This window comes from Amblyomma maculatum, chromosome 4 (genome assembly GCF_055883805.1).
Source record: "Amblyomma maculatum isolate TAMU_Amacu chromosome 4, ASM5588380v1, whole genome shotgun sequence".
NCBI lineage: Eukaryota > Metazoa > Arthropoda > Arachnida > Ixodida > Ixodidae > Amblyomma > Amblyomma maculatum.
In genome coordinates, this window is record NC_139347.1 from 122,551,176 (window position 1) to 122,573,135 (window position 21,960).

The window sequence follows — 21,960 nt, forward strand, 5'->3', positions numbered from 1 at the left end:
ATTTGGTGGTCTAAGTAGGAAACCGACGCCTGGCGAAAGTTACATTTGCCCAGTCTGAGCTTACTCCCACGCTCTCAGAAACGCTAGAGCACAAGCCTTAGCGCATCTGTGCCGTCGTTTTTCTACGATATCTGAATATTGTCGAGTTAATCCTGGACACCTGATATTTCTTGCAATTATAGCGCGGAAGCTATACTCAAAAGGCAGAAGAACGGCTGATTGAGCGAGTTGGTGAACCATGGCGGAGAGTAATTTAAGTGCGCAACAAAAACGTGACAAAGAGGAGACGTGGACAACGACACCCAAAAGGCAAGTGGTTGTAGCAGAACAACCTTCGTCTGCGTATTGATAACGCACGGTTGCTTAGACCGGTTATCGAGAGGGATCTGATTATAGGTGTCATGCAGGTCGAGTGTGTTGAACTGCTCGCCGCCATTCAAAGACGCAAAGATATCATCGGTAACAGGTAGCGGGTGTTGCTCCAGGGGCCCTATTCTCGACACACACGGCCGCCGTTCGGCGCCATTTTTTCTCTCTGATTGGTTCTCAGAACAGTCACGTGTTTTAAATTTGTGGCGCGAAATTTAGGTGTGTCGAAACAGCTTTTTGCGGTGACGTAAAATGATGTGAGCGTGAAAAACAATTTTTAGCATTGGTATTTATGATGCATGGAGGATATATATAAGTACCTGTGGAGGGAAAGCTCAGTTCAGTCGTTCAGTCATGTGCGACTCTTCGTGACCCTATTGACCATGTCACGCCACACTTTCCGGTCTCTCACTACCTTCCTAACATCACATAACTTCATCTGCAGTGCCTCGAGGATGCCATCTAACCATCGCGTTCGCTGCCTACCCCTTCTCCGGCGACCCTCAACCTTTCCCAACATCAAATCTTTCTCCAGCGACTCCTCTCTTCTCATGAGATGACCAAAGTAGCTGAGCTTTAACTTTAGAATTTGACCCTCCAATGAGCAGTCAAGGTTTATGGTCGACAATATTGACTGATTTGATCTTCTGGCAGTACAAGGAACTCTCAAGAGTCTTCGCCAGCACCACAATTCAAACGCGTCAATTCTTCGGCGGTCAGCCTTTTTCACAGTCCAACTCTCGCATCCATACATCACAACTAGAAAGACCATAGCACGAGATATACGGATCTTGGTTGGCAGACTAATGTCTCTGCTCTTTACCAGGCGGTCAAGGCTAACCATTGCTCTCTTTCCCAGAAGCAGGCATCTCCTGTTTTCATGGCTGCAGTCTCCTTCCGAGGTAATTTTGGAGCCCAAGAAGAGAAAATCTGTCACAGCTTCCACTTCTTGTCCCTTGATGCTCCAGGACTTGATAGGGCAAGACGCCATGATCTTTGTCTTTTTAATGTTCAGTTTAAGCCCAAACTTCTCACTCTCTTCTTGTACGCGCATCAGAAGTCTCTTGAGTTCCGCTTCCCTTTCTGCCATTAAAGTGGTATCATCCGCATATCTAAGGTTGTTGATACATTTTCCAACAGTCTTCACTCCAGCTGAAGACTCGTCCAGACCGGCTTTCTTCATGATGCACTCTGCATATAGGTTAAATAGGCAGGGCGACAGTATGCAGCCTTGCCTCACTCCTTTCTCAATCGGAAACCAATCAGTAAGACCATGCCCAGTTCTGACTGTGGCCTCTTGCCCTTCATACAGGTTCCTGAGGAGACAGATGAGGTGAATTGGAACTCCCATCTCTTGGAGAGCTTGCCACAATCTGCTGTGATCTACACAGTCAAACGCTTTCGCATAATCCATAAAGCAAAAGTAGATGGGTTTCTGGAACTCTCTAGCTTTTTCCATGATCCAGCGAAGGTTGGCAACTTGGTCTCTAGTTCCTCTGCCCTTGCGAAACCCAGCTTGCACGTCCGGAAGCTCCCGATCCACATACTGCTGCAGCCTACCTTTGAGGAATTTCAACATCACCTTGCTAGCATGCGAAATAAGCGCGATCGTGCGGTAGTTGGAACAATCTTTGGCACTGCCTTTCTTTGGAATGGGGATGTAAACTGACCTCCTCCAATCCTGTGGCCACTGCAGGGTTGTCCAAATCTTCTGAATAATGAGTGGGCGTGGGAGCAGCTACGTGATGCGGCTCTTCAATTTTGTCCGTTTTTTTGCCCAGGTTACTTCCTATCTACAGCTTGGCGCCCAGTGTACTTCGGATGCGTGGAATTGCAGTGACGCGCCTGTGCGTTTCGTCGGCCTTCACGATGAAAATTTTGACCAACACTGGCAACCCTGCTGGATAACCTCTCCGTGGATCAAGGCGTCCGGATCGACTATGCCATCAACACCCGTCGTCGATAAGAACTGCTGGCGTGCTCCGGAACTGTTCAGTGGGCGTGGGAGCAGCTACGTGATGCGGCTCTTCAATTTTGTCCGTTTTTTTGCCCAGGTTACTTCCTATCTACAGCTTGGCGCCCAGTGTACTTCGGATGCGTGGAATTGCAGTGACGCGCCTGTGCGTTTCGTCGGCCTTCACGATGAAAATTTTGACCAACACTGGCAACCCTGCTGGATAACCTCTCCGTGGATCAAGGCGTCCGGATCGACTATGCCATCAACACCCGTCGTCGATAAGAACTGCTGGCGTGCTCCGGAACTGTTCAGTGGGCGTGGGAGCAGCTACGTGATGCGGCTCTTCAATTTTGTCCGTTTTTTTGCCCAGGTTACTTCCTATCTACAGCTTGGCGCCCAGTGTACTTCGGATGCGTGGAATTGCAGTGACGCGCCTGTGCGTTTCGTCGGCCTTCACGATGAAAATTTTGACCAACACTGGCAACCCTGCTGGATAACCTCTCCGTGGATCAAGGCGTCCGGATCGACTATGCCATCAACACCCGTCGTCGATAAGAACTGCTGGCGTGCTCCGGAACTGTTCAGTGGGCGTGGGAGCAGCTACGTGATGCGGCTCTTCAATTTTGTCCGTTTTTTTGCCCAGGTCAGTAACGACTCTTGTCTATACGCTAGTAAATCGGACAATGCCTGTTTGTTGCTGTTCCCACGCCCGGGAATACTTTTGTCTTTGCTACGCGAGTGTGTGATGGTTGTTAAAGAGTTGCTTTTGCTGTCTGGTGACGTGGAAGAAAACCCAGGACCCGGACGCAATACGCGTTCCCAAGAACCAGGAGCTAATGACGATACACAGCAGAAACAGTTAAGTGATCTGTTTTCATTGCTACAAGATATGAATACTCGAACCGCCAAAATGGAGAAAGACCAAGTTGACTTAATCAGTACTGTAAATGAAATCAAGAAGAGCCAGGAGGCTATTCAGAATCATCTATCAGATATTGACAGAAGGCTAACTGTAGTCGAAGGCAAAGCTGCCGCTAGTGAATCTTTGCAGAAGGAATGTCAACGACTGCAAAGTTTTGCTGATAACCTAGCTTGCGAAAATTTGAAACTGAGGGCTAGTCAGGCAGAGCTCGAAGATAGGCAGCGCCGTGATAATCTTCTGTTTTTTGGCCTTTCTGACAGCGATTCTGAGTCCTGGGATGACACTGAAGTAAAGCTTCTGAATGTACTTTCATCCGCCTTGAACTTGACACCATCGGAGCTATCAATTGAACGGGCTCATAGACTTGGTAATTTTTCTGAGGATAAAAGCAGGCCGGTTATTGTGAAGTTCTCATCTTTTAAAACTAGGCAAAAAATTCTCTCTTCAAGTTCTAAACTGAAAGATAAAGACATTAAGGTAAGCGAAGATTATTCTCTCATGACTCGGCAGGCACGGAAAAAACTCGTAGAATTTGGTATCGCTCAAAAGTCTAAATTCAAACTGCGCTATAATAAGCTTTACATGAACGGCAAGTGTTACTGTTACGACCAGCTTAATGACAGCGTTTCTGAAGTTCGCAGTACTACAAGCTTTTCACCGGAAACTACTGTACAATAACGATGCGTGAGGGGTAGTGGGCGCTCCTCGGTGTCTGAGCGTTCATTATCGTTCCTTTACACAAATATTAGAAGTGTCGTGCCTAAACGTGATGAGCTATGTGCGACTATCGATGCATGCGATGCTGATATTGTCTGCCTTACTGAAACGTGGCTTTCAGCAAAAGTTGATAGCTCTGAAATCTTTCATTGCAATAAGCATTTTACCACTTATCGGTGTGATAGGGGTGACAGAAATGGTGGTGGCGTTTTGATAGCTGTTGCCGACACACTTTTTTCTTCTCCTGTTCATGTCGTCACCAGTTTAGAACTTATCTGGGTTGAACTGCGCACGCGCTTTAAAAAACTGATCTTGGGAGTTTGCTATCGCCCTCCCTCGTACAGTGCCACGTTTGTTGAAGAACTTCATGATGCTATTTGCGCCATTACCGTTCGTTTTCCAAACGTTCCTACTGTTTTGGTAGGTGACTTCAATTTTCCAACTATATTTTGGTCCAATGAACGTTCTTATGTTGATCCTTTTTCTACAGAGTGCGATGGTTTTTTGCGCATGTGTGCCGACTTTAATTTCTCCCAACTTGTTACCCAGCCTACCCGTGTTACATCTTCTTCGTCAAACTTGTTAGACCTTGTTCTCACCACGTCGCCTGATATCGTTGCTCCAATATCTTGTTTGCCAGGTTTAAGTGATCATTACATTCTCCATTTTTCAGTAAATGTCGCGATACCACACCGATATAACACTTCTAAATATATCCGTGACTACCAAAAGGCAAACTTTGATGCAATTAATCGTGAACTCGCTGCTTTTATCGATGAATACTTGCCCTCTTTTCATGACCGCCCAATTGAAATTAACTGGACCCTTTATAAGGATAAAATATCCTCCCTGACTAATTCTTACGTTCCGCTGCGAAAAATATTAACTAACAACTGTTCGCCCTGGTATAATTCTTCACTAAAACGGCTATCAAACAAAAAGAAACGTCTGTTTCGCTCCGCCAAAGTGTCTAATTCTATGCCCCGATGGGACGCTTACTATTCTGCTGCATCTGCATACAAATCGGCACTAAAACAAGCTAAGGAGTCATTTTTTAGTCATACTCTTCCATCGATGCTAAAAAATAACCCAAAACAATTTTGGAACGTGGTTAAGAAAACTGACCCATCTACAATCAATCTGAAAACTACAGATGAACAATTAATTCCTAGTGAAATGTGTGCTGATGTTCTTAATGATGTGTTTACTGCTTCTTTTACGAACAATTTAATTACCGAAATTCCTCATTACCCACCGCGTGACTTCTTTGTTATGGACCCCGTTATAATGGATCCTGTGGGCGTAGAAAAAATAATTGAACAACTGAAGATGTCATCATCATGCGGAGTGGACAACATTAACTCAAAATTTTTGAAAAATACTAAAGTGTATAGTGCCATTATTTTTGCCGAACTGTTTAAACAATCTCTTGAGTGTAGCTGTGTTCCTAGCGACTGGAAGGTGGGCAAGGTGGTTCCCCTGCACAAGTCTGGGGACAAACATTCTCCTAATAACTACCGACCCATTTCACTTACTAGCATCCCATGTAAGATCATGGAACATGTCATCTGCTCTCATCTCGCCAATTTTCTTGAATCAAATTCTTTCTTCAGTCATTCCCAACACGGGTTTCGTAAAACATTCTCATGCGAGACTCAGCTTCTATGCTTTTCACAAGACCTTCATTTCATTCTTGACCGGGGTTCCATAGCAGACTGTATATTCCTCGATTTCTCCAAAGCTTTCGATAAAGTTTCTCACCAATTACTACTTTTCAAATTAAGTAACCTCAAACTCGACCCTAACATCGTTTCGTGGCTTCAGTCTTTTCTCACTAACCGTTCTCAATACGTGACAGCAAATAAATCGAACTCTCGTTCCTCTCCAGTGGGCTCAGGCGTTCCCCAGGGCTCCGTACTTGGGCCCCTACTTTTTCTAATTTATATTAATGATTTGCCTAACAGCATTGCTTCTTCTGTGTGTCTCTTTGCTGACGATTGTGTTATTTACCGTGAAATTAACAGTGACTCTGACATTTCTGTTCTTCAGTCTGATATTAACCAAGTTTCAGAGTGGTGTAAATTATGGCAAATGGAGCTTAACATTAACAAGTGCAAACATATGCGTATTTCTCGTCGTAACAATGAAGTAGCTAATTACAACCTCAATAATACTCCTCTTGAAACTCTGTCTTCGTATAAATACCTTGGTGTGCACATAACTTCCAATCTTTCTTGGAATCTGCATGTGGAATCTATTACTAACAATGCTAACCGCATGTTGGGGTACCTGCGCCGAAACTTTAACCTTTCTTCTAGTTCAATAAAATTGCTTCTTTATAAAACCCTTGTTCGTCCTAAATTGGAATATGCAGCCTCTGTCTGGGACCCTGGCCTTGCATCTCTAGAATCTGAAATCGAATCTGTTCAAAACCGCGCGTCACGTTTTATACTTTCCAACTATCACCGTAACTCCAGTGTTACCGTTATGAAAACAACATTATCATTACCACCGCTTTCACTACGCAGAAAAATTTCTCGCTTATTCCTATTTCACAAAATCTATTACCACAATCCTGTCCTTAAGAGCCGGCTACTAACTACCCCCACATATGTTTCAGGTCGCATTGATCATCTTCACAAAGTAGGTGTTCCGTCATGTCGTACTAAACACGCCTCTTATTCTTTTGTTCCAAACACTTCTGTCAGTTGGAACCACCTTCCTAGGCACATTGCTGATATTACGGACCCAAATTCTTTTAAGACTGCCGTATGTAATCTATATTTATAGATGGTAGTCAATTCTTTTTGTTCGTTTTCGGTGACATTGTTGACTGTCGGAAATGTTTTTTTGCCTCAACTGCTTTTCCGCTTTTTTTTTTTGCGCCAATCCTCTTTTTTTTATCACTTTTCGCCGTGTTATTGTTTCTCCTATGTTGTTTTATGCTGCACTGTACCCTGTACCAATGTATCTTTCCCACTCCCCTCTTTAATGCCTTCGGGCCCTGAGGGTATATGAATAAATAAATAAATAAATAAATGTATGCAGAATGTTAACAGCGTCATGGTTGAAGTTTTGAAGCAACTCAGCTGGAATGCCATCAATTCCGCTAGCTTTCTTCTTAGCAAGGCTGGCTAAGGCCCATTCAACTTCACTCTTCAGGATGCCCGGCTCGAGATCAGTGATCACAACCATCTTATGTTGGGTTTGCACATTCGGGTCCTTCTTGTACAGTTCTTCTGTGTATTCCTGCCACCTCTTCTTTATCTCTCCGGCTTCAGTGAGGTCCTTGCCTCGTTTGTCCTTTATCACGCCCAGCTTAGCACAGAAGCTTCCTTTGATATCTTTGATTGTCTTATACAGAGCTCTTGTGTTCCTTAATTGGCTGTTGTCCTCAACTGTTTGGCACTGTATGTTCAGGAAGGCATTCTTATCTCTCCTTGCTATTTTCTGAAAATCCGCATTGAGAACCTTGTATCTTTCTCTTTCCCCCATAGCTTTTGCCATCCTCCTTTCCTCAGCTATTTGCAAAGCCTCTTCAGATAACCAGTTTGCTTTCTTGCATTTCTTTTGCTTTGGAACTACCTTAGTAGCAACTTCTTGTATTATATCACGAACATCAGTCCACATCTCTTCGGGCTCTTTGTCTTCTAGATCTAATTCTTGAAATCGATTCCTCACTTCCACAGCATATTCTAATGGAACTTGATCCAAATTACACCTGAAAGGCATTCTAGTTTTCTGCGTTTTCCTCAATCGAAGCTTAATCTTGGCAACAAGAAGCTTATGGTCGGTGCCACAATCGGCCCCAGGCCTTGTTTTTACTGCTTGTATAGCGCTTCTCCATCTCTGCCGGCAAATAATATAATCGATCTGATTCCTGTACAGACCGTCCGGTGAAGTCCATGTGTACAGGCGCCTCTTGTGCTGTTGAAAATGAGTATTCGCTATGGTCAAGTTGTTTTCTTGACAAAACTCTACTAGCCTCTGTCCAGCTTCATTTGGCTCACCAAGACCGAACTTGCCTGTAATTCCGGATATTTCTTCACTCCCTACCTTAGCATTCCAGTCTCCTATGAGAAAAACGACATCTGATGATGGGGTGCGGTCTAAAAGGCATTGTAGGTCCGCATAAAATCTCTCAACGTCAGCTTCTTCAGCAGTAGTGGTCGGTGCATAGACTTGGATAACTGTTATGTTGAAAGGGTGACCTTGGATCCGAAGTGAAATCATTCGGTCGTTTTTGGGGTTGTACCCTAGCACTGCTTTGCCCATTCTTCTGTTTACTATGAGAGCGACCCCATTCCTTCTCTTGGATTCGTGCCCACAATAAAAGACATAATGGTCGCCGGAGTTAAATTCTCCCATTCCGGTCCACTTGAGCTCGCTGATACCCAAGATATCAATGTTCAATCTGTCCATTTCTCGCTTGACGATATCCAGTTTACCTTGCGTCATAGATTTTACATTCCATGTTGCTATGTGATACACCTCCTTGCAACATCGGACTTTCCGGTCGCTTCCCGACTCATCCACAACTGAGCGTCGTTTTGGCTTTAGCCCAGCCGCTTCATTCGTCCTGGAGCTAAAAGGAATCGTCCTTTGTTCATCCCCAGTAACATGTGGGACGCCTTCCAACCTGGGGGGGGGGGGGGGGGGGCTCACCTTTCGGCGCCATATCATTAATGGTATTGTGACTGGCCATAGGGTTTTCTTGGCAGGAAATACTGGAGTGGGTTGCCATTACCTTCTCCAGTGAATCACATTTTGTCAGAACTCTCTGCCGTGACCTGTCTATCTTGGGTGGCCCTACACAGCAGAGCTCATGACTTCATCGAGTTTCGCAAGCCCCTCCGCCACGGCAAGGCAGTGATCCATGAAGGGGGTGGAGGGAAAACAGAGGTATATATGATAGAAAGGGAAGCACTTACGCTTACATTACGAAAGGGCTGGAATGAATCGGATACTGCCAAGAGCCGACTCCTGAAATCTGATTGGCTGACGTTGTGTGGCGGGAAATACGTCATGCATAAAAATTTAATGATGACGTCAAAATGACATTTTATTACGCATGTTTTGCCATTGCTGTAAATGACAAAAGTTGGGCACACAATTTTGAACCCCTTGAGGCGGCCGGGAAAAAAAGATGGGGAATTCGACGTGCAGTGTAGGTGGCTGTTAGCTAACCGCAGTTTGGTGAAGTATTTGAAGGGTGGTGAAGTAAGCTGACAAATCTTGTTGTAATTGCAGAAAGCACTTAAACGAAGTCATAAAGGAACTTTTCAGCTGCGCCATCTTTAAGAGGATTGATAATGAAGACGCAGAAGACGCAGAAAAGCACAAAAATGGTTGATTAGTGATTCTACACAGCATGCTACGTGAAAGTGTTTTTGCCATGTACTATATTGTATGACGTACCTTTAGTTTATTATTGTTTATTTAGGCGAGAAGCACGCGCCCTTCGATTGCCGTGGCCCGCCCGCAAGCGCTCCTGTGCTTCTGTGGGAACGAGAATGTAATCTGTATTGATGAATGGTAATAAAATTATGTATGTATGTATGTATGTATGTATGTATGTATGTATGTATGTATGTATGTATGTATGTATGTATGTATGTATGTATGTATGTATGTATGTATGTATGTATGTATGTATGTATGTATGTATGTATGTATGTATGTATGTATGTATGTATGTATGTATGTATGTATGTATGTATGTATGTATGTATGTATGTATGTATGTATGTATGTATGTATGTATGTATGTATGTATGTATGTATGTATGTATGTATGTATGTACGTACGTACGTACGTGTATGTATGTATGTATGTATGTATGTATGTATGTATGTATGTATGCATGCATGTATGCATGCATGTATGTATGTATGCATGCATGTATGCATGCATGTATGCATGCATGCATGTATGTATGTATGTATGTATGTATGTATGTATGTATGTATGTATGTATGTATGTATTTACAGCCGTACGAAGGTCGTAGCTACCCTCCCGTTGCAAGTGATTTGCTCTAATAGAGAAACCATCGATCCGCACCGTCGTTGCCAAGCGCAGCAATGCGGACGGCTAACTGAAGCGGTTGATCTGCGCGAGACGAGGCATTTCAGAGAGCAATAGAAAAGGAAGTTGGGCGAGTTGTAGGCTGTTCACGATGGTTTCGCGGGCGTTCTTTAAAACAAAGACAAAGAAGGGAAATAAAGGCGCAAGTCCCATGTTTTCTTATCTTTGTATCTGTGTTAAACGGCGCCCACCCAACCCTCATGGATTTCAGAGAGCACCACGATACTTTCTAATTATGTATCTGATCGGTTACCTCATATTACTTGAGGGGTAATATGATTCAATGCACGTGCAGAAACTTCGCGCGGCAGGCAGCGAGGGATCACCAAAGGCTTTCTTAAACGTCGGCCTTAAACCTTTGTTTTTTGCCTCGCACTATGCACGCACTGCAATTTTAATGAATTGAACAGCCTTTCCACGATGGGCAAAGCAAGTAAAAATACTCACAGCTTCTATTTTAATAAAGGAATGTATGTTCTATGTACATGGGACATATTGGCTTGCCACATGTGATGTGTTTCATATATAAAGTTTTCATTTAATATCCATGCGGGCTCCCCATTTGCTAATATTTTAGAAAAAAAAAGTGCTCCGGAGCACGTTATGACTGTATGCTCTAACTATATGATGCAGTAGAGTGACATTTTGTGCTGATTGCTTTTTATGACACAACCTTAAAATAATCACCCCTTATTATTGGCATTTTACTGTTTCGACAGTAAGGAATATGTATGCGCGGTGCCGCCCTAGATTCATACAATGATTTCCTCGGTCATCTTTCGATTTCTTTCCAAATTGTCCGTTTATCCCCCTCTGCACGCGTACGGTAAGCTGCGCATCGACTAATTACATTTCCTGCTATTTTGTTCTTCTGTTTCGTTCTCTTTCTCGTTCATTTTTTGAACATTTAACCAACTAGGTGTAAGGCCCAGCGTATGCCTTCCACTTCGTGTGTGTATGTGTGTGTGTGGAAGACTCCCACTCTCTCTCTCTCCAACTCTCTCTGCGCTGCTTTCCGCGCTCTACACAACTCATGCCGGCAGAATATGCTAGAAACTTAAGCAGACTTGGTGACCTAACGGTAGCTGGTCATAACGCAGATTTTAGAAAAAGGTGAATAGCACAGCCAGTACCTAACAGTAATTGATACTTTGAGACTGGGAGCGTTGCCCTCTGAGATGGACATTACCGGCTGCGCCGGCACCTCTTCGTCAGTGCTATAGCTGCTTTGGAAATCTGTCGATTCCTTCTGCTTACGACCAAGGCCTTAAACGTTTTATTTCCTGCATTCAAAATCCGCTGATAAGTCAACGTGAGAGTTCATCGGCGCTTACGAACAGCAATGCTACTTTCCGCTCCGATTTTGCACCAATCCACTGCGAATATTCAATTGCCGTTCTTGCTCTTCATCTGAAACTCGCGTAGCCTTTCCGTGCGTAGCTGATGCCGAATGTTCGACTGCAAGTATGTCATGACACACTAATACCGCAACGCCACAACGTACTTGACTCGCCTCACTGCCACGGGAGGCTTCCGAATCACGGAATGCAACGCAGAGTATAGGTTCCTGCAGGAGCACCGTCGTTTTTCAAACTATGCACCAAAATATAGTAGCAGACGACAGCGAGCTTTTTTCTGTCAGTTTATTTCTTTTTTTCTTCAGAATGGGTAATCGGATTGTGTGCTTACGTAACCTGGCACCATCCTACTGCCCATGTCTAGCATACGTCACAATTTGAACAAAATGACGATTTGTCGAGAATAGGGCCCCAGCTCGCATTCAGGGTTTAGGGTTACTCTGAAATATGCACAAATTTGAACCGCGCCATCCTTTTGTTACTCAAGCAACACTATGCTAGACCTGAGTGATTTCGCGGAGCCCAGAAGAGCACCAACTGCGCATGCATGAAGAGCAAGTAACGTCACACACTGCACAGCTGGAAAGCCGCGTCGGAGCCGCTGCCGACACCACTGCGCGGGTGACACAGAGGTACCACCGCCGCCGCGCCAGCTGCGCATGCGTCAGAAGGGATTGACGTCACACGGTGCACAGCTGCTGTGCCGAGGCAACACCTCCTAGTAGGCTTTGGCCCAATCCGCCGGCGACTTCTCCGGGTGACTCTTAGAAGAGAATGGCGAAAGCTTACCCTTCTTCGCCCATCATTTGCTTGTCATGGCCTGCCTCTCATCGGCGTTCGTTGCAGTGCTATATATAGTTATAATTGCATTGCAGGAAAGGAAAGGCGCAGTATTTGTCACACTTCTCCTGCAAGTGTGTTTGGACGGTACGCCACTGCTCCTGTTGCGTGGACCCCGCCGGGGTGGTGCAGCGGTAAGACGCACAACTAATGTGCCGGAGTACTCGGGTTCGAACTCGACCTCGGTAGCTGCGTTTCGATGAAGGCGAAACGAAGAGGCGTCCGTGTGCTGTGCAATTTCGGCGCACATTAAAGATCCCCAGGTGGTCGAAATTACTTCGTAGCCTTCCATTACGGCTCCTCTTTCTCTCTTTCTAGTTTCACTCCCTTCTCTTACGGCGCGGTTGAGGCGTCCACAGAAAACAAGTGAGGCAGTTAGTTACCACGCCTTTTCCTTCCTGTAAATCAATAAATAAGTCCGCTCCTGTTGCATGGCGTTTATGTTAGTCTTCTCCAGAATACTGACGGCGTCCCAGGGTGCAACGCTCCGTTTGACCCCAGCGGCTGCTACGCTCGGAGAGCCACCCCTCTCTACGGAAAGCGCGCCGCGTTCAACACACCTCTCGTTTTCCGATGAGGAGAATACAAGAGTCGTCGCTCGAGCTCTGGAACTCCTGAAGCCCGACACAGACCTGCATATGCACGCTCAGAACGTGCACGACTTCGAACGCAAGCCGGACAAATCCTTTGTGGGCCTTGTGCGGCCCACAAACAGCAGATAGAGGTTATACCTCTGCTGAATACCTGGGAAAAGTACCATTTTTTCTGGAAACGGGAGCAGTACTTTACCGTTCTCCTGTGGGATCGGAGGCATTCGCATCGCCAAGTATATCGTCAGGCCCTCCGTGATGCTTCAAAGGCTTTTCATAGTGAGAGGGGAGATGGACACACGCACTATCTTCGACTGCCTCCGCTACCACTTCTTGACTGTTGTGGCGCCGTTCCTCTCTGAGAAGTTTCAGTTGCTTCTTCCCTTCGGCCACACCCACCACCAAGATAAATGTCTGGCCAGATCACGTGAATACATACACTCCAAAGAGAGCTTCTACCTTTACGCCATGTAGTTTTTTTATTTTGCGGCCAACCAGGAGAGCGTTGGAACCAAACTCTGGAACGAACTACAAAATACAGCATGCCTTGGTTTTGGCGAGCAAGAAAGTCTTCAAAAATAACCTGATAGAAGTACGCACGTTGCCGGCCGAACGTGTACACATCACCGCGAAGCTCCACAACGCCGGCATCCGCACTGAGTAGCAGCTGGAAGCTGAGAGCTCATTCGCTACTAGACGCGGATGACGATGCCACTGGTGTTATAGTCGCCGTTCCAAGCATTGTTCACGATGTAGCAACCTAGCAGCGAGCTGTATCGGATGTCCAGCTAGGGGCAGCCGGATCTGGACACGAGAGTGAGTGTAAACAAGCTGGTGCTTGGATACATGTACCAGAAGTACAACGAAAGCTTATGGATCACTCCTACTACCCAAGGATTACTCAGCGCCATAAACATGGCACCAGTATTCCTGATAGTATCCGTGCTTCCTCACGTCATTTTGTGCTTGATGGCACTCATTTCCTTAACTTCGACAACTGGAGGTTACATGAGGAACCGCAAAACAAGTACAGTTTATGACAACAAGGATCCTGCAAAATAAAATTCGGGAACGAATTTGTCACTAGGCGACAAATACGGGCAGCGGTGGCGTAGCGGTAGAACATCCGCCTCGCATGCAAGAGGACCGGGGTTCAAATCCCGGTGCCGCGCAATTCTCCACCGGATGACAAAAAAAAAGAAAAAAAAAACCGCGTGTCGATGGAATTGCATATACAGGTTTGGGGTGCGACCTGATGCCGGTGAACACCTCCGGCAACGCACTCCCTCACCAGAACAGGAGTTGGCCACCCTGGTGCAGTAATTGGCCACAACCTCCTATGATAAGCTCCATAAAACCCCGGCCCTCAGTCACCAGCGGCTGCGGAACAACTGACCACGGCGGCGGTCAGACCTGTGACGCAGCAGGGGGTGCTAAGAAAGCCTGGCTCCGCTGGACAGGCCGCCATTGGAAACTGACCCTGGCAACGTTTAATGCTAGAACCCTAGCTAGTGAAGCTAGTTTAGCAGTGCTGTTAGAGGAACTAGAGGGCATGAAATGGGATGTCATAGGGCTTAGTGAGGTTAGGAGGCCGAATGAGGCATATACTGTACTGAAGGATGGGCATGTACTGTGTTATCGAGGTTTACCACAGAGGCGACAACTAGGAGTAGGTTTCCTTGTCAATAAGTATATAGCGGGTAATATAGATGAATTCTATAGTATTAATGAGAGGGTTGCAGGCATCGTAATTAGGCTTAATAAGCGGTACAAACTGAAGGTTGTACAGGCCTATGCACCTACATGTAGTTATGATGACCAGGCAGTTGAAAGCTTCTATGAAGATGTAGAATCGGCAATGCGAAAAGTAAAGACGCAGTATACTGTACTAATGGGCGACTTCAATGCCAAGGTAGGGAAAAAACAGGCAGGAGGCAAGGCAGTAGGTGACTATGGCATTGGTTCTAGGAATAGCAGGGGGGAGTTACTAGTTGAGTTTGCAGAGCGCAATAACTTACGAATCATGAATACCTTCTTCAGCAAACGGAAGAACCGAAAATGGACATGGAAAAGTCCTAACGGAGAGACTAAAAATGAAATCGACTTCATAATGTGTTCAACCCCCGCCATTGTGCAGGATGTAGAGGTAATCGGGAAAGTTCGATGTAGTGACCACAGGATGGTGAGGTCTCGAATTATCCTAAATCTGAAGAAGGAACGCAATAGATTAGTAAGAAAGAAACCCATCAACGAATTAGCGGTGAGGGGGAGGGCAGAAGAGTTCAGGATCTCTCTACAGAATAGGTATTCAGCTCTAACTGAGGATGGCGACATTACCCTAGAGGCAAGGAACAATAATTTCAGAGATATCATTACTGAGTGCGCGGTAGAAGTAGGCGGTAGGATAGTTAGAGAGGATACCGGTAAGCTGTCTAAGGAGACGAAAGATTTGATTAAGAAACGGCAGAGTATGAAAGCCTCCAATCCAACAGACCAGATCGAATTGGCCGAGATATCAAAGCTAATCAATAAGCGCAAGGTGGCCGATATAAGGAAGTATAATATGGAGAAAATTGAGCATGCTGTAAAGAACGGGGGAAGCCTTAAAGCGGTAAAGAAGAAATTGGGCATAGGCAAAAACCAGATGTATGCGATAAGGGACAAGGCGGGCAACGTCATCACTAATATGGACAAGATAGTCAAAGTAGCCGAGGAGTTCTATACAGATCTCTACAGTAGCCAAAGTAGTCAGGACCGTAATGAGATTGGCGGTAAGGAAAAACAGTCAGACGTTCCACCAGTGACGAAGGACGAGGTCAAGAAAGCAGTAGAAACTATGAAAAGGGGGAAATCAGCTGGAGAGGATCAGATAACTACAGATTTGCTGAAGGACGGGGGGGATATCGTGCTAGAAAAACTGGCCACCCTGTATACGCAGTGCCTGGTGTCATCGACGGTACCGGAAGCATGGAAGAATGCAAACATTATCCTCATTCACAAAAAAGGGGACTCTAAGGACCTTAAAAATTACAGACCAATCAGCTTACTGTCTGTTACGTATAAGGTATTTACTAAGGTAATCGCTAATAGAATCAGGACAACCTTAGACTGCAATCAAGCAAAGGATCAAGCAGGGTTTCGGAAACGGTACTCTACTATCGATCATATCCATACCATCAATCAGGTGATAGAAAAATGCGCGGAATATAACCAGCCCTTATACATAGCATTCATTGATTACGAAAAAGCATTTGACTCAGTTGAAACCTCGGCGGTGATGCTCGCATTGCGAAATCAGGGGGTAGACGAGCCGTACGTGAAAGTGCTGGAAGATATATATAGTGGCTGCACAGCAACCATAGTTCTGCATAAAGAAAGTAACAAAATTCCCATAAAGAAAGGTGTTAGGCAAGGAGACACAATCTCCCCAGTACTATTCACAGCTTGTTTAGAGGAAGTATTCAGAGACTTGGAATGGGAGCAGTTAGGGATAAGGCTAGATGGAGAATACCTCAGTAATCTGCGATTTGCTGATGACATTGCCTTGCTAAGCAACTCGGGAGATGAACTGCAAATAATGATTGATGACCTAGACAGGAAAAGTAGAAAGGTAGGCTTGAAAATCAATATGCAGAAGACTAAGGTAATGTTCAACAGCCTCGGGAAGGAACAGGAGTTTACATTAGGTAGCGAAATACTGGAAGTAGTAGGCGAATATATCTACTTAGGACAGGTAGTAACCGCAGATCCGGACCATGAAAAGGAAATAACAAGAAGAATAAGATTGGGATGGAGCGCATTTGGCAAGCACTCGCAGATTATGACTAGCAGCTTACCGGTATCGCTCAAGAGGAAAGTATACAACAGTTGCATCTTGCCTGTACTCACCTATGGGGCTGAAACGTGGAGGCTAACCAAGAGAGTTCTACTTAAGTTGAGGACAACCCAGAGGGCTATGGAACGAAAAATGGTAGGGGTAACATTAAGAGATAGAAAGCGTGCAGAGTGGGGTCAGAGAAATAACTCAAGTTAACGACATTCTAGTGGAAATTAAGAAGAAGAAATGGACATGGGCAGGACATGTAGTGCGAAGAGAGGATAACCGATGGTCGCTGAGGGTAACAAACTGGATTTCAAGGGAAGGAAAGGATAGCAGGGGGCGACAGAAAGTTAGGTGGGCGGATGAGATTAAGAAGTTCGCAGGGGTCAAGTGGATGCAGCTAGCAGAGAACCGGGTTAAGTGGAGAGATATGGGAGAGGCCTTCGCCCTGCAGTGGGTATAATCAGGCTGATGATGATGATGATGATGATGATGATGATGACAAATACGGAACCTTGTACGTTTGGAGATCTACAAATGACATTTCACGGCCGAGAGTGTGTTAAATCAAGCGGGAAGAAGGAAGACCTTCTCTCCGCGGCAGGCGTTGTTGCGGTCTATCGCTGTACCCGGGAGGTCAATAATGTTCGTGCGCCGACTGAATCGGTAATTGCTACCTTTGCAGGCACAGTCTATCCATCAGAGATTAAGGCGCGGCCTTTCATATTCAGAGTAGATCCTCTACCATCAAAGCCTCTGCAGTGCAATAACTGCTGGCATTATGGCCATACTGCTGGCGGTTGCAAATACACTTTGCGGTGTTGCAAATGCGGCGATGCCCATAAAGCACACTTATGATCCGATCAAAATGTCAAACGTTCTCTTTGCGGCGGATTTCACTCGGCAAATTTTTTGGAATGTCCTTTTAGTGCATGAAAGGCAAATTCTGGACATTATAGACTGAAACCGTTGCTCGACACTTGAGGCAATTCAAGACATTAAAGAGAGAGCACATGGGTATGCAGGTGTTACAGCCCGTTCTGGAGCATCATTAGATTCCTCGATGTCTAAAGTCATACTAACTACTGTGGAAGCAACCATGACCAAAATGGTGGATAGGATTGTGACAACAGTCACAGAGTGCATATCTAATGTTCTGGCAGTTCACATTTCTCAGCTGTGCAAACTGCTACGGTTTCTCCTACGGCACCTGGGCATTCACTATCAGTGCAGCAGCTCTCCTTAGCTGCAATGCCTTACTCGCAAAATGAGTCTCTTTTCGCATCATCATTGCAAAATTCCGACAAGTCAGACGAGGCTCAGGATGCAGATATGGGAGAGACAGACATGCGGATCCTAAAACGCAGTGGATCCCCGTTGTAAAACCCGTCATCACCTCGCCCACAGGCAAAATCAAAAAAGCAACAGCTAGGCTCTAAACCAAAGGAAAACATTTCGGGGCAGGCTGTTGCTGCTGCCCGGATTATATAACTATAGGAACGTTAAAAGATCTTCAGTGGAACTGTAAATCTCTTCTTCCAGCTACTACAGATTTAGTTTATCTTTCTTTAAAACAGAATCCAGTCATAATTGTTTTGCAAGAAACTTAGCTTACAACTGAAAAACATTTTCATTTATAAACTTATCAATCATTCCGACAAGATCGGCAGTCAAGAGGTGGTGGGTTACAAATTGTAGTTCCTTCAAAATTTTGTCATAGGGCTAAGATTTGTTTTCAATATTTTACTTTAGATTCTGAATTATTGGCTTTAAATTTTGAAATTCCAGGGTTCAGTCCGTTTACATTCGCGAATGTTTATTTTCCTCATGGTGTTCAGGACACCAGATCTCTAGACCACCTAGTAGTTAATTGTCAAAATTCGGGTATTTTGGTGGAGATCTTAATTCGCACCATGTTTCGTGGCGTTACAAGATGGATCCCTGCGGCAAGCGTCTGTGGGATTGGCTTTCAAACAATAACCTTAACTGCATGAATTCTGGCTTGCCAACCTTTGTACAAGTTCACAGTCAAGCTGTGATAGATTTAAATTTTTTTCCAGCACTAGTGTTTCTATTGCCACCTGGGGTCCCTGATGTTCTTAGGTGGCACCTGGAAGAAAAGGAAGCCGAAGTTGTCTCGCGTGCTGTGCGCGGAACTTTGCCTGCTGGTTCAGTTTCTTCCCGTCGTCTTAGTCACGTCTAGCCCTGTTGCCCGTGACATATTTTGGTGTCGGCGCTAGGTTTCGATCTCAGTACATGTCTCGTACACCACCGCGTACCCAGGACTCAACTCCTGTGCCAGTCGACACCCCTGTGCACCGTACTAGCCGAAGGAATCAAGGCCTGCCCTCTGAGCACGGGCAGCTGGAGTTCAACACCGCAGGCGCCCCTCGACCGGCTATGCAAGGAGCTCCAACTTACTACACCCTGCAAAATCCACGACTGCCTCAGCCCTTCCACGACAGTCAGAGCAAAGACGTCGAAAACTGGCTTATCCAATTTGAACGGGTCGCCTCGTTTAATCAGTGGGACGACGCCGCCAAGCTTCGAAATGTCTTCTTCAGCTTGGAAGATGGCACTCGTACTTGGTACGAGAACCGAGAAGACACCATAACATCATGGCGTGAGTTCTGCCGACGAATTCGTGACACCTATACCAGCGCGGATCGGCGAGAACGCGCAGAAATGGCTCTACAGTCTCGTATACAGATGCCAAATGAGACTGTGACCATGTATGTGGAGGACATGACCCGGCTCTTCCGACATTCTGACCCGGCCATGAACGAAGACAAAAAGGTGCGGTATTAAAGAGCAACTGTTCGCTGGCCTCGTGCGTAATCCACCAAGGACGGTTGCCGAGTTTCTTTTGGAAGCTGTCACAATAGAGAGGATGCTCCAGCAGCGGTCTACCACTTACGACAGGCCGGTGGTTGCCGCTTCGATTGTGGAGCCGTTTTCGGCCTTCGGGACTACCCCGAACCTACGCGACAACATCCGCTCAGTTGTACGCGAAGAGCTCCAGAAGCTTTTCGGTGCTCCACAGCCGATGGTCGGCTCTGTAGCTAGCATTGTCCACGAAGAGCTTCAAGCGTTGAAGTCCTCGGTAGCGTCCGCTGATCCACAACCTTTCCCCACGGAGTACCTGCGTCAAACTTATACAGATATGGCGCGACGCCCTGCCCCTCCTTTGGCGCCATTACCGCCGCCCGATCAAGGCTCACTGTATTCCGCACACACTGAGCTGTTCTTCGACAAACGACGACCACCCCAGCGGAAGGTGGACCTGTGGCGCGCCCCAAATCGCCAGCGCCTGTGCTTCCATTGCGGGGAGCCAGGTCATCTCTATCGCCAGTGCCCCTATCGACACCTTGGACTTCACGGATTTCCCATAGACATGCGTCGCCATCCAATAGGCGAAAGACCCCGAGAGATTGAAGACTACTTAGCGCAGCAGTGCATGGCGCCAACTTCTCAGCGGCAGTCACGATCCACGTCCCCACGCCAACCATCGCCGCAGCCCGGGTCATCCTGGACGGCGCAGCGACGCTCGCCAAGTTCCCACCGGGAAAACTAAAAACAGCGACCTCCGGAGGCGAGGCCGCTTGCAATCGACGTGACGAAGACCCCCTGACAAGGAGACCTGTGAGCGATCTGGATTTTATGGCACCAACGACAGTTCCTACGCATGAACATCGACTCTCGCTGGACATACCCGTGCTTCTCGACGGCCATAAGGTTAGCGCATTGGTGGACACTGGCGCGGATGTTTCGATTATAAGCGGGAAGCTAGCAGCGCTTCTAAAAAAAGTCATGACACCATGGTCGGGCACGCAGAGTCGCACCGCTGGCGGTCATGTCGTAACTCTTAGTGGCCTGTGCACGGCACGAGCTCAAATTCGCAGCTCCACGTTTATTGTAAGCTGCCTCGTTATACCCGACTGTTCCCGTGACGTTAGCCTTGGCGTTGATTTTCTCCGGGAGTATGGAGCTATTATCGATCTCCGGAAGCGCACAGTGACATTTTCAACCGAGAAAGCTGCTGATACTGACACCAAGAATCGCCGACGCCGCGCCGCCCTTCGAATTTCCGCCGAGAGCGTTTCGATTCCGCCACGCGCCAGTGTTTTTGTGACTGTTACTTGCGACGAACTGCGTGACGGGCATGCGGTCGCGGAAGGCAACCAGCCACTTTTGCTCACCCACGGCATCTGTACAGCGCGCAGCCTCATCCACCTCCGCGACGGCCGGTCTGATCTCCTGGTGACTAACTTCACCAACGAGCCCCGGAATCTTTTTCGTGCTACTGCCATCGCGTTTGCTGACTCCTTAGCGGATGTTTCTAATTGTTTTACGTGTGGGGCTGTTAGCACTGTGCAGCCCCCACTTGACCGCCTTGATATTAGTCCGGATCGCTCAGACACACAGAATCGTGAGCTACGTGCCCTCCTACTAGAGTTCAGCACTTGTTTGGCGTCCTCATCGAAAGTACGGCAAACGCCTCTCGTGCAGCACCGCATCATTACTCCTGACGACGCCCGCCCTATCCGCCAGCAGCCGTACCGTATCTCAACGACGGAACATGAAGCGATTCAGACAAAAGTTTTGGAGATGCTTTGTGATGGTGTCATACAACCATCCAACAGCCCGTGGTCATCCCTTGTCGTGCTTGTAAAGAAAAAAGATGGGACCCTTCGCTTCTGTGTCGATTATCGAAAGTTGAGTGCCATCCCTAAAAAAGACGTCTAACCGCTGCCGCGTATCGACGACTCGCTCGACAAGCTTCGTCGCGCCCAGTACTTCTCCTCCATTGACTTGAAGAGTGGGTACTGGCAGATTGAGGTCGGTGAGCGGGACCGCGAAAAAACAGCTTTTTTCACCCCAGATGGACTGTACGAGTTCAAAGTGCTGCCTTTTGGCCTATTTTCAGCGCCGGCAACTTTTCAGCGCATGATGGACACCGTCCTCGCCAGCCTCAAATGGCAAATCTGCCTAGTCTATCTCGACGACGTTGTCGTATTCTCTGAAACCTTTGAAGAACACCTCGAACTCCTGCGCGCAGTATTAGATGCCCTTCGGTCAGCTTACTTGACGCTCAAGCCCGAAAAGTGCCACTTTGGCTACAAAGAGTTGAAGTTTCTTGGTCACCTTGTGAGTGCCGCAGGCGTTAGGCCAGACCCTCACAAGACTTCTGCTGTCGCCAAATTTCCCGTTCCTGGAAACAAGAGAAGTTTGAAATGCTTCCTGGGTCTCTGCACGTACTACCGCCGCTTCATCGCCGGTTTTTCCGAAGTTGCCGCCCCC